The sequence below is a fragment of the Galleria mellonella genome, unplaced genomic scaffold, assembly GCF_026898425.1.
Source record: "Galleria mellonella isolate WM207_F2 unplaced genomic scaffold, CSIRO_AGI_GalMel_v1 utg213, whole genome shotgun sequence".
In the NCBI taxonomy this organism is placed as follows: domain Eukaryota; kingdom Metazoa; phylum Arthropoda; class Insecta; order Lepidoptera; family Pyralidae; genus Galleria; species Galleria mellonella.
The window spans coordinates 6,187,028-6,199,685 of record NW_026442039.1 but is presented as its reverse complement, the minus strand read 5'-3'; the positions used below and the strand labels follow the sequence as shown (position 1 = coordinate 6,199,685).

The 12,658-nt window shown below is 34.3% G+C and overlaps 1 protein-coding gene across 3 annotated transcripts in view; it reads left to right on the top strand.

Annotated features, from left to right (window-relative positions):
- LOC113511618 (netrin receptor UNC5C-like) overlaps positions 1–12,658 on the top strand; it is a 136,741-nt gene that overhangs the window by 59,273 nt on the left and 64,810 nt on the right. For 2 of the 3 annotated variants that reach the window (XM_026895285.3, XM_031913450.2), the window contains exon 1: positions 10,707–10,981. The exons of the other annotated variant lie outside the window; for it this stretch is intronic. The gene's annotated coding sequence lies outside the window, so the exon portion shown is untranslated. Of the gene's footprint in view, positions 1–10,706; positions 10,982–12,658 lie in introns of those variants that run through there. 3 annotated transcript variants of the gene reach the window in all.

The following is a 12,658-nucleotide window of genomic DNA, read 5'->3' as shown; positions in this document are numbered from 1 at the left end:
CTGTATGTTGCTTACGACTTTTTTTTTTATTAAAAACAATCAACTTTGAATAAATCTTTTATTTTTTAAATCTTATATGGTTTCAATAGAGAATAGAAAAGGTAAATTGCTGGGCCATCTTATACGACATGACGATTTTTTAAAGAGAAAGAAAGAAAGAAAACATAGCATAGTAGACGGAAAAATAGAGGTTTTTTTATGCAACTTAGAATGGCAAACAAGCTGACGGCCCATCTGATGGAAAGTGGTAACCGTCGCCTATAGACATGAGCTGTACCATGGACATAACAGAGTATACTGTTTCGCCCATGATACCCCCCATGCGTTGCCATTCCTGAGAACTCAGGTATTATTCCTCTGTACCCTGTAAATTCACACCATATCCCACCCTTCAAACCGAAACATAGCCATGCAAACACAACTGCTTCACGGTAGAAACACGAATGGGACAGAGGTACCCAAGCAATCGATTTTTATACAAAGTCTCCCTCTGGTAAAAGAGGAAGAGGAAGACCGAGGAATAATTACATGGGACAGATAAAAGAAACACTAGGGGTCATGTCATATAGGGAGGTCAAGGATATGGCCTGGGATAGAACTGGCTGGAGGAAGATGCATGAATTAGTTGCACCGACAAGAGAAAATTCCTAAAAGAAAAGAAGATATGGTTTTTAATTAAAGTATGAAAATATATTTTTAATATTGCCGTGTGGTACCGGCATAGAATAGGCCACCCCTTCCTTTCCCGTGGGTGTCGTAAGAGGCCACTAAGGGAGAACGAGGGATGGGCTGCAACGTCCCTCTTATAACATCTCTAAAGCCCTGACTGCGGTTGCCAATCTACCTGCCAAGCTAGTTTTGCCAGTAGTTACCACCAGTTGCCACCTACTGGGAAAACTCCCCAAGGGGGAGGCTTATGGTAAGCAGTGGACAGTTAACAGGTGATATGATGATGATGATAATGTAAAATATAGTTTTTTTTTAAGATGCTTATACATTTAAATTGTATTTTTTTTTATATACATTATAAAATTATAAATTTGTTCAAGAATTTGATATATTTTTTTTCTTTTCGTATAACGTAAAAAATAATACTTAGAGTAGATACCATTTGCAGCGTTTTTATCTTTACCGCGTTCCGGTGAAAAATGAATGTGTTCATGTCAAGTGAGTATCCGTCTTAATCTTGCGGGAGGCTTTAGTGTATACCTAATATACCATATAGATGAATATTATTATGATTTATTAAACGCTTGCTTCTTGTCCAATATATAAAAAAAAAAAACTGAACGCTTTATAAACAATAATAAGTAGTTACTTTTTAGCTTCCTTAAAAAATACCTTTACTAAAGTTGAAACTTAATAAAATATTCATAAATATGGTATTTTGATTTGCTAGAATAGTTTTGTTTTATGTAACTTAGAATGGTAAACAAGCTGACGGCCCACCTGATGGAAAGTGGTAAGCGTCGCCTATAGACATGAGCAGTACCATGGACATAAAAGAGTATACTGTTTCGCCCATGATACACCCCATGCGTTGCCATTCCTGAGGACTCAGGTTATACCTCTGTACCCTGTAAATTCACTGCCATATCCCACCCTTCAAATCGAAACACAGCCATGCAAACACAACTACGAGTACTTCACGACAGAAACACGAATGAAACAGCGGTGCCCAATTAAACGACTTTTGTACAAAGTCTCCCTCTGGTAAAAGCTTTCGTAAGAAATACCTTTACTTATGAAAGTTACTCAATGAAATATTTATAGATATGGTATTTTGATTTGCTGGAATTTCACCAAGCATATTTGAATCCAATCAGACAGAGAGCAAGACCGCTCTTTATCGGACCTACCGCACTCTTTCTGATTAATTGGGATCTTTCTGAAATGGATTGGCATACTACCATACGCCTAAACTCACACAAATGTATTTATCACAAATGTATATACGTTATAATTCCCTATTTGTATCATAAATAGATCTCTAAACAAGGATAAAAACAATTTAGTTACTTTACTGATTCTATCAATCGTCAATCCGGTTCGAAGGACCAAACTATATTTTTACTAATGTAGGTATTGTTTATTCAATAAATGAAAAGTATTATACGATCAGGTAGCTTGTCAAATATATAGCTGGTCAGGGATGAAATAGCCCATTTCATTTAGGAGCATGAAATAGCACATTCAATTAGGAGCACTAGCGCAATACGCAGCTTATAATTGCTAGAAACCAAATCGACTTATAACTGACAGAATTATAAGGTAACAAATACAGAAAAAAACCACCGAATTAAGGGCCTTCTCCTTCTCTTGAAGTCGGTGGAGCTAGTTAAAAAATAAGACACAAAAATATACTATTTGTCAAATAAAAATATCGAAACATAGAAGTATATGTAATTTCTCAAAAATATGTCCGTCTCAGTTGGATTTGTGATGAAAAAGAGAGGGTATTAAAATTACAGAAAAAAATAAAGCTTTATATTTATTCCGGATTGCCAACAATGCCATATAATAATTATACTCGTATTTAAAAAAAAAAATTTAACGGTTCAGAATGATTCTGGAACTAGTTGAGCTCTCTCGATCAAGTCACACATAAGTTAAACCGGTAGTTATTACATGAAAACATAAAATAATATTTACTTTATTAACTCTTAATAACATCTCCATTAATTATTAAAAAAAAAACTTGAGATAATAAATAATTTATTATAATCAATGTCACATATTCATTGAAATTAAAACAAGAGGTTTATTAGATATCATTGTTGATGTTTTTTAACAAATTGACCTCATTTATAATAAACGATAACCAAAGGTCAAGAAGACGATGTAAGTGTTCGTAAATAAATAATGCGATATAACAATCTATGTATGCTATATACTTTTCACAAACATGCTTGGAAATGCGAGCATTATTTTCACAATCATCTTCGAGATAAATCAAAATTGCCGTACTGGCCAGATACATGCGGGCAGCGGCCGGCAAAAGTTGTATGAAAATCTATATCTGTCATGTTTTGCGGCCAGATAAATTACTATGTAAACTCATATCTGTCCTGTAATTTAAAAATGGAATGACCTTTTATTTCGAAACATGGCTACCAAGGAGGTAACTAATAAAAGGTTTTATTTAATTTCGAACTGGCTTGCAAATAGAAAGCTGTTTATTGAAAAAAAAACCAAGGAACATTATGGCGCGTGAAAAATTATTATTGTTCGTTATTCGTCATTACACTTAAAAAGTAAAATTGTGTTTTTGATTTCCGCGCATTGTTTGAGAAAAGTACTATACAAGCCTTGGCCACAACTAGGCATTGATGGGCTCACATATGTGTGCCTCGGCTACGCCTCGACCCACATTTGCACGTTCGTCCATCAATGCCTCAGTTGCTGGCCGCTGCAGTAATGTACTATATACTAACACCTCGTTAATATAAAGAGGTAAATTTGTGAGTTTGAATATTTGGGGTAATCTCCTGGACTAGTGATTTTCATTTGAAAATAATTTCATTGTTAGAAAAGTATAGTATCCCTGAGTGCTATAAACAGCTCTTTATTTTAGTAAATATATATTTTCAGTAATTAATTACAATATTTTTTTTATGCAACTTAGAATGACAAACAAGCTGACGGCCCACCTGAAGGAAAGTGGTAACCGTCGCCTATAGACATAAGCAGTACCATGGACATAACAGAGTATACTGTTTTGCTCATGATACACACACACACCATCTGGCGGGCATAGAGAAGACCTAATTGATTGATTATAAATATATGTGTCCTATTTTACACACGTCAAAATACCAGCCTCACTAAAATGTGTTGAACAGTTTAAAAATTATAAAACAAATCTTGCCGTGCGAAGTCGGGGCGAGTCGCTAGTGAACATAAAAAAAAAAACAAAATTATAATGCTCCTCTAAAGTGAATAAATGCTATCAAAGCAGAATTATGGTATCAATTATTCATTAAATACACCCTTTGGGCATATTGATGAAACAATTTCCTTAAACTAAACGACAAAAGAACTGCAATTCTCTACATAGGGTTCCGTAGAAAATTATATATTAACAAGTTTTTTTTTTATGTGTGAAAATGGTATAGTAACCCCGCCTGCGCTAACGGGATACGCTGGCGGAGCACCAGTGAAGGGTGATGGATGAGAATGAAAACAGGCCAGTTAGCCCATCATGATGAATTCATCTGGAATTAACCATGATAGTTTCCAGGGGGAACCGTGAGGAGGTCGACCTGGTCAGTCTCCATTACTAACAATCCCTTTCCCCCCTATATTAACAAGTTATATATTACAAGTAAATAAATAAATATGTACACAATTATAATTCCTAATTTGAAGTAATGTGTCTGCCCTGGCTTAGAATAGGCCACCCCTTCCATTCTCGTGGGTGTCGTAAAAGGCGACTAAGTGAGGACGAGGGATAGGCAGCGGCGTCCTTCTTAAACATCCTCAACGGTCTAACTACTGTTGCTAACTCGCTTGCCAAGCGTGGCAACTACTGGCAAAACTCCCGTTATGGGGAAGGCTTATATCCAGCAGTGGACAGTTAACGGCTGAAATAATGATGATAAATGTGACATAATACATCACCTATATTTTAATCAATTTATATAATTTCTACATTTATTTTATCTTTAAACACAATTATTAAGATTTTTAATACATATCTATTTTTTTTTAAATGTTCGTCTAAAAATAATAACATATATTTAATTTTTATGTGCAATTGAGACACGGATCCCTAAAATGGGTAATTTTATACAACGGGTGGCCATTTTTTGTTCATATACTATTTACTGACTCGATTATAACAAGTACTGTATTTATATACAAAGATATAACAACGCAAATTAATTACATATTTAAATAATGAAAGCAATATTAAATTATAATCAATTTAATATATACTTAATGCTTTTTATAAAAAAAAAAAACTAGTTGACTCGACGAACGTTGTTTTACCATATACATTATTTCGAGAACTATGCATGATAATTTCTCGTACTACAATTATTATATTAGATCGCCTTCTTGCAACCCTATTGCAGCATATAAAAAATGCGATTAAAAAACAGGGGTTGATCGTAAAAGCGTGAAAATTTGAATTTGTATGTATTTTTCAATGCTAAATCATAACAAAACAAAAATAAAAAAATTGTCAAAAAAATAAAAAAAATATTTAAGGGTGTAAAAAATATTTAACTTTTTTAATAAAATATAATTAGGGATGGGTCACCATTATGATTGAAGGGTATGAAAAATATATGTTGGCCGATTCTCAGACCTACCCAATATGCACACAAAATTTCATAAAAATCAGTAAAGCCGTTTCAGAGGAGTTTGGTAACAAACACCGCGACACGAAAATTTTATATATTAGATTTATAATTGTTTTCCTTTTTTAATATACAAAAACACGTGGAATGCATACGGTATCTTCGTCATTTTTATAATGATTTATCTTACTAGCTATATCCCGCGTCTCTGCCTGCGTGAATCGGTACATAAAGTATTCTATGTACTAAATTAGGATACAAGCTATCTGTGTATCAAATTTCATTCAAATCCTTTTAGTAGTTTTTGCATGAAAGACCAACAAACATTCATCTATTCATTTTCGAAATATTAATATAATTGCAATGAAATGTACTTGATTGACATGTTGATTTCATCATCATCATCATGCCTTAAATAAGCTAATTACATTAAAATTTACTTAATGGGATGTATTACAATCAATACGACCTCCATGATGCAGTAGCGAGTACGTTGCTTTGCGTAAATGAGGTTCTGGAATCGATTTTTGGCCGAGCCAATTTCAGAAATGAACTTTTCTGAATTAGTTCCAGACTGGGTGTATTGGGATATGTCGACTGATATTTATTGCTCCGTTTTTAATATCACAAGGATTCTAATATTTCAGTTTGAAGATAATGAAATTTCATGGCACAGAGGAATAACACCTTAATCCTCAGGAATGGTTGAATTAAGGGTTCCTTGAGCGATGCAGTATACTCTATAATGTCCATGGTACTTTTGATGTCTATAGGCGACCATTACCACTTCCTATGAGGTGGGCCGTTAGCTTGTTTGCCATTTTAAGTTGAATAAAAAGTAAATAAGTCTTGACATTTTGTATGTTGCTTTAATATGCTAAAATAAATACATGTCCAGCAAACAGCTACATGGAGCGTGTTCTCTTTGAGACAGGCTTTAAATAGGTAATGATTGTAACACATAAACTGTAAAAGCGCCATAAAATATGATCTTTGATGAGACTGAACAAGCTCAAAGGCTGCCGAGAGATGGGTTTACGAGCATATAGGAATACTGGTGGGACGGGCCATCTCAGTAACGTGTAATTAAGAGTTGATTGCTTCTCATACTATTTATGGTAATGGGCGAAATACTAGCCGCTCGTTGAATGTGATTACCATGGTTAACAAACACCGCGACCTATGTGTAATTGAATTTTACAATCCTATAAAAAACATTAACCGAGCTAGTCAATTGCAAAATTAAACGGATTCCCCTACGTGTATTTTGACTAGTTTAGTTTTTGCGTCATGATTATTTATGAATAAGGATCTTGAATGATTCTGAAACTAATACAGTACCTGACATAAATATATATAAGTCCTTTCCTTTTTTAAAAGACAGGTAGCACCGCAACTACCAGCAATTTCTCCGGTGTTGCGGATGCTAATGAGCAGCGGTGGTCACTGGCCATCAAGTGAGCCGTACGCTCGTTTGTTCCCTGTGTTATATAAAAGTCAACTTGAACAATTTAACAAATAAATACACTGAGTACTTACTATGATTATGATTTTTTTTTATTCAATTTACCAAATTACTAAGAAATCTGAACTTAAATATATTTCTAAAATTATTATTGCTACATAGCAATTTTTTCAATCAACTTTACTTACTAAAAACACAGTACAAATGAATACGAATACGAAATAGAAATGAGAGACCAAACAGAAAACAGCGAGAGCATTAAAAATCTATAGTTGATCGCAGAGATAGCTGTTTTACTGGAAAGAACAATGGTTAGGAATAATGTAGTGTGGAAGCCGCTAGGCGTGGTCTAAAGATGCAAATTGCACGAACCGGGGCCGTAGGCGCTAGACAAATGGCGTCGTGAGCCGACCGCACCGGTAGCCCACGAACCGCCATCCCGCCTCGAGCCCGCGAGCGTGTTTATAATTCAAACAACTCCCGACGAAATATGCCCGACCGTAGGACTCCTAGACTTTGTATTGTTAGCCAATGAATTAAATAAGCAATTAACAAGACGCCAAGATTTCAAATTTCGTGATCCACAAGACAAATTGCTACAGCAACGTGCCGCCACTGTTACGGTAGCCAGTATGAACGCGTTTATAATTCAAGCAGCCGCTGTATCGAAGCTCGGGAGATTTTATTAGGTACAATAAAACCGCAGCAAGCGAATGCCGTGCCACTTTTATTCCTTTTCTACGATCCCGATGGAAAACCTCTTATTTAGTTGAGATTCAGTCTCTATTTGTTTGTAAGTAAAGAGATGATGTATCGAAACGCTAGTGGTTATTTCATATCCATTTTATCGACTTAGAAGCCCTAGTATTATGTGAAAGTAAAATGAATTACTTACTCTCTATCTATTTATTAGATATGTGACTGTTTTCCAATGGAAGTTTGGTTTTAAAATGAAATTTACTGTTACTAAACATAGTAAGTAGTCAGTATGATATAGAAAAAAAATATATGAAAACACGGAAAAGCATAACCGTTACAAACGATTTCTCTTCAACAATAGACCCAGATGAATACGCAATAGTTTACAAAAAAATTAAACTTTATTAGGCTTTCGAACGTGATTTAATGGATTTGGAATGTCACGTAGAATATTAAATGCTCTTACGTTGACATTATATACGAAATATGATCTCTAAATACAAATGAACAAGTCAGAACGATTGAAAAATAAACAAACTGATGGTAGTTAACGAAGTAAACTGGGATTAATTTTCTCGATGTTTGAGTTGAGCTATGAGCGATGGACTCGCCTCAGGGTACTGCGGAGTCAACAAGCGCTCGCGATATAATTTCAAACTTGCAATGTTATTACAGTGAATGTCTGACGCGGTTGCTTGTTTTCGAATATATTTTAGCTTTAGCAGCTCGTTTTATGTAAATTGTGTTGGAAATTCTTTATTCGGGTATTCAACCAAAACGCTGATATTATGCCTATATAGGTTACGTATACACAAAATACCGAAAGCTCTGTGACCCCATATTTTATCGTTGACATTTTCTTTGTAAATTTATCAAATTTGACGTAATCGGTTCCAGTTCGGGTGCATTGTATGCACTATCGAACACTATCTCAAGTCACGACCCCTACTATACAACTCTAAAACATCACGCTATTCGATAAAGGAACTCAGCTATGTCGTAAAACAAAATAGACTTTTCCGTAGCGGCCCTCGTTTCTCCACAATTCTATCGGAGTCTAGCGTAAATTGGCCATAAAGGAACTGGTATACGCCAGTGCATTGAAACGTGAGCGTGAAGAAAATCCCGATAAGAATAAGAAGTGCATCGAGTATAGGACGGATGGATGAACAAAGCCTGGACGCTTTCGGAATAACAATAGATTCTTCAGAGTGGAGCGGTCACAGGCAATCAGAATAGCGGTTAGACCCCCGCCAACAATTTGTATGGCTTAATTAGCAAACAGGGCGAAGCGGTGAAGAAACAAGGCAAGCAATCAGGACTTTTAATTATCTCCAAATAATTCTGGACTGTAAACGGCGGGGAATTTAAAAAATGAGACAATTTGCAAGACGTATTTCGCTTATCAGTAGCACCGAAGTAAAAATCTTAAATAGCGTCAATAAATTTTCGGATGCCATAAGAGATTGCAATCAACTTGTGGACACATATGGTGTGCAGTGGCGAGTGTATTGGGTATAAAAATTACAAAACGATAGGTTGAACATTATCGAATATAGTCAATAAAAATAATTAACTTTGAGCTTTTTAATAACAATAAAGTATTTCTTATAGATGGCAAATTAAAAGTGAACTGATTCAGTGTAATATAGTAATAAATATATAAATATTTAAACATCTTTACAAACGTTTACATTTACAATAACATGAGTAGGAAGTAGAATAGCTTCCAACAAATAAAGTCACAAACTTAACAAACTTTACACTTTGATTCGGTTACACACTCATCTGCACATGACAAGACAAGAATACCATAGAGCCATTATAGAGGAGACTGCAAAGCGACGCTGACGACAGATGACGGGTAAACTCCAGGGCGTCGCGCTGAGTAATGAACGCTCGTCCATTACTCATTACAGTCGGTGACTTGCTCGTGTGAAGGGCTTTTATTTTACCGAACTACTGTTTGCGATGATTTATATTGACTGCAACTTGCACTGTTCTTGTTATCGGTCCATACTTCTTGTCTTTACTTCGCTCGAAGAAGTCCAGATAAATCATTGTTGTCAATACAGACTTGTTGGTTAGTATTTCTTATTATTTTATCTGCGACACACTTGTGAAATATTGTGTGTTCTATTTTTTATAAATATACTACACAAAACAAATAATTTTATCACACATTTATAATTAAAAAATGAGGTAATAATAAATATAAAAATTAGAATAATTATATTTTTTATCTCCCAAGTAAATCTAAAGTAAAGTAAAGTTGGTGAACTCTGTATACGAAAATAGGTACTTAATACTTTTCAATGTCAGTTTTTTTTTTAATGTACGAAAGTGCGGAAATTGCATTTAAATGCTCATACTTGAGAATAACAATCTGATTATTGTATGCTTGTTAACGGTGCACCTCCCAAACATCTGTATGGGATAGATCCGTGTTTCTTGTTAAAATAAATCTACCATTGATAATAGCTCTCGTATTACTCGAAAAGTGAGAGAAATCACGGAGCTCCGATAAACGATAAGGTAATAACAGAAGCCGATGCTATCTATTGTGCTCTTTTGTTAAACGCAGAACACAATGCAGTTGTAAATTTTTGGGTTCTTAACTCCACAATGTTCCCGTCATTAATCTATGAGAAGTCCGTTGTAACTTGAACCGGGGTTGGATTCTTTTGTACCTGCTCCGTTCTACGGCTCTTTGTGCAGCCCCTGACATGTGCGGGGCAGGGACAAAAACCGCCTTTGCGCAATATTGTCTGCCCTCAGATCTCTTGGTTGATGTGAAAATAATACGGAAGAATATAAAACGCAATATTCCGCTTGGAGGGAAGCATATTACATTTCTTTCAAATACAAACCGTCTCGCGCAAAATCTTATCTGAAATCTTCTAAGATTGAAGTCGTATTTTGCTGAAGTTTTATTACAACTTAGGTCACCAGCCTGTTTCAATTTAATCTCCTCATTCGGAGTTATTTTTAAAAATGTCACCCGCAACCTTAACTTCATAACTTTTTCTAACACATCTTTTTTACTAAGCTCTTGACATGCATTAACACTTAGAGCAGAGTCGTGTAGTTTTTCTATCCAACCTCCAGATGTGACTGCATCATTAAAATCATCTATAGCTCCAAAAAGATCAAAAGTTATCTTCTCGGTTGGAGAGTGTCCCCCTTCACCCCGGAGTCCCTTCCCGCTGGGTTCCCTGTTCCCCGCCGTTAGAGCGGTTAAATCAGTCAAATCGCGACCGCGGCGGGCGCCGGACGTGTTGGCCCGAGTTCGTCGGTGTACACGCGAACGACGAATTGTGGAAACTGTTTTCGTTATTATCATTTGCATACGTGAAGTGAAACTTGTTTTCAATTTCATACCCATGCGATGTGATTATGACTCTATGCATATTATTAATGGATTAATTAACTTTGACGGATGTGAAGATTTAATTTAATTTACTAGGTATTTCCAGTGCGACTTATGTTATTTGGATTGTGAATTATAATTGTAAGTTTTTTTTTTCTCTAAATAGCTAATGATTTAGTTTTAATAAAATAGATCCGATAACCGATATTGTTTTTCTTTTTTTCTCTGTCAAAATAATTTATTCTTGTAATAAACAATGTTTTTGCATTTATTAGTGGATTCGTAATCCTTCGTGTATCCTTTTCATCGATAAGTTAACTATTATTAAGGTGTAATACAATAGAATTATTTTAATGAGCTTTCAGTAACATTGCGTGTATATAAGTTGTAACGGTATTTAATCGTTGTTGGAGATCAATTTTATTTGTTGTGCTTTTGTTCCGTGTTTAGATATTTAGTACAACAGCTTTATTTATAACTTCAACCTTATCAACAACTATCATGAACAGTATTTTTCAACGATCCTTATTTCTGTAACTGTAATTATAACATGTAGGTACATTTATAATGAAAATTATACTAAAAGTATATTTAGGGCTTTAGATTAGCGCTTACTGTCCTCTTCTATTTATGAACGTTTTAAAAATGTTTTCTTTTTAATTTTTCTTAAATTTTTCCTTTTTTTAATTGAAACGTATTAAAATTTTACAAGCTATAAAGCTTCGATTAGTATGATACAGTATTTATTGAACTAAAAAATCAAATCACGGTTTAATTAGATAATTTCACAAAAATATCGGCTAAAAAATTTCTCCATTTCTTTTCAATTCATCTCTATTACTTGGAGTATTTTAGTTTCATAAATATATATATATATATATATATATATATATATATATATATATATATATATATATATTTACAATAAATATATATTATGGCATATTAAATGCAAGAAAATGGGAGACCACTATACAACCCATAAACAGGATCAATCCAAACATTATTTAAAGATTCTACCATGTAAGCTAGTAAGTAAAATAAAGTTGCTAATAAGCACTTTCCATCAGGTGGGCCTTCAGCTTGTTTGCCATTCTAAGTTGTATAAAAAAAAGCTAATAAGCTACATTTCACGCATTCCTTGACACCTAGATTGTTGCTTGGTTATTAATTATACATATATATCAACTCTTTTCCATTATAACTTGTCTAAATTCCTTTAAGAATATTATATACATTTTAAATTATCATATATACATACAATTATAAATTCAATAGTTGAATAAGACTTTACCAGTATTAATGTTATTCATTTTAATTTACAACCAGCAGTAAGAGATGCATACCTCGATACCGTAGAGATTTATTACCAACACGGACCCATCAATGATGGTGTAGAATTCGGTCACGAAGTTATCTCGCTCCACTAGAAAGCAGAGTTACTATTATGTTTATTTCTTTACGACACTACAACGGTACAAGCGGTAGCAATTGTGATGGGAGACGAGTTGGATCAGATAAAAACTGCCGCCTCCGAAAAATAGGTTAATGATAACCCTCATTACTATGCTTCGTCACGTGTACAAGATAGTTTTGTAGATTAGGAAAAAAGTCCTATTAGTTTTAGAGGAAAAGATGACCTCTACTGTGCTACGTCTAATGGAGTTTTCTCGTGACGTTTATCTGATAAAATGTAAAGACTGTGCAAACTTTTGACTGAATCATCTAGAATAATGTTTAAAAAATGACCATTGTTAGCATTTCGTATTTCAATAGTGAAACTAGTCTAGAATTGACGTCCATGTATAAGATGAAATT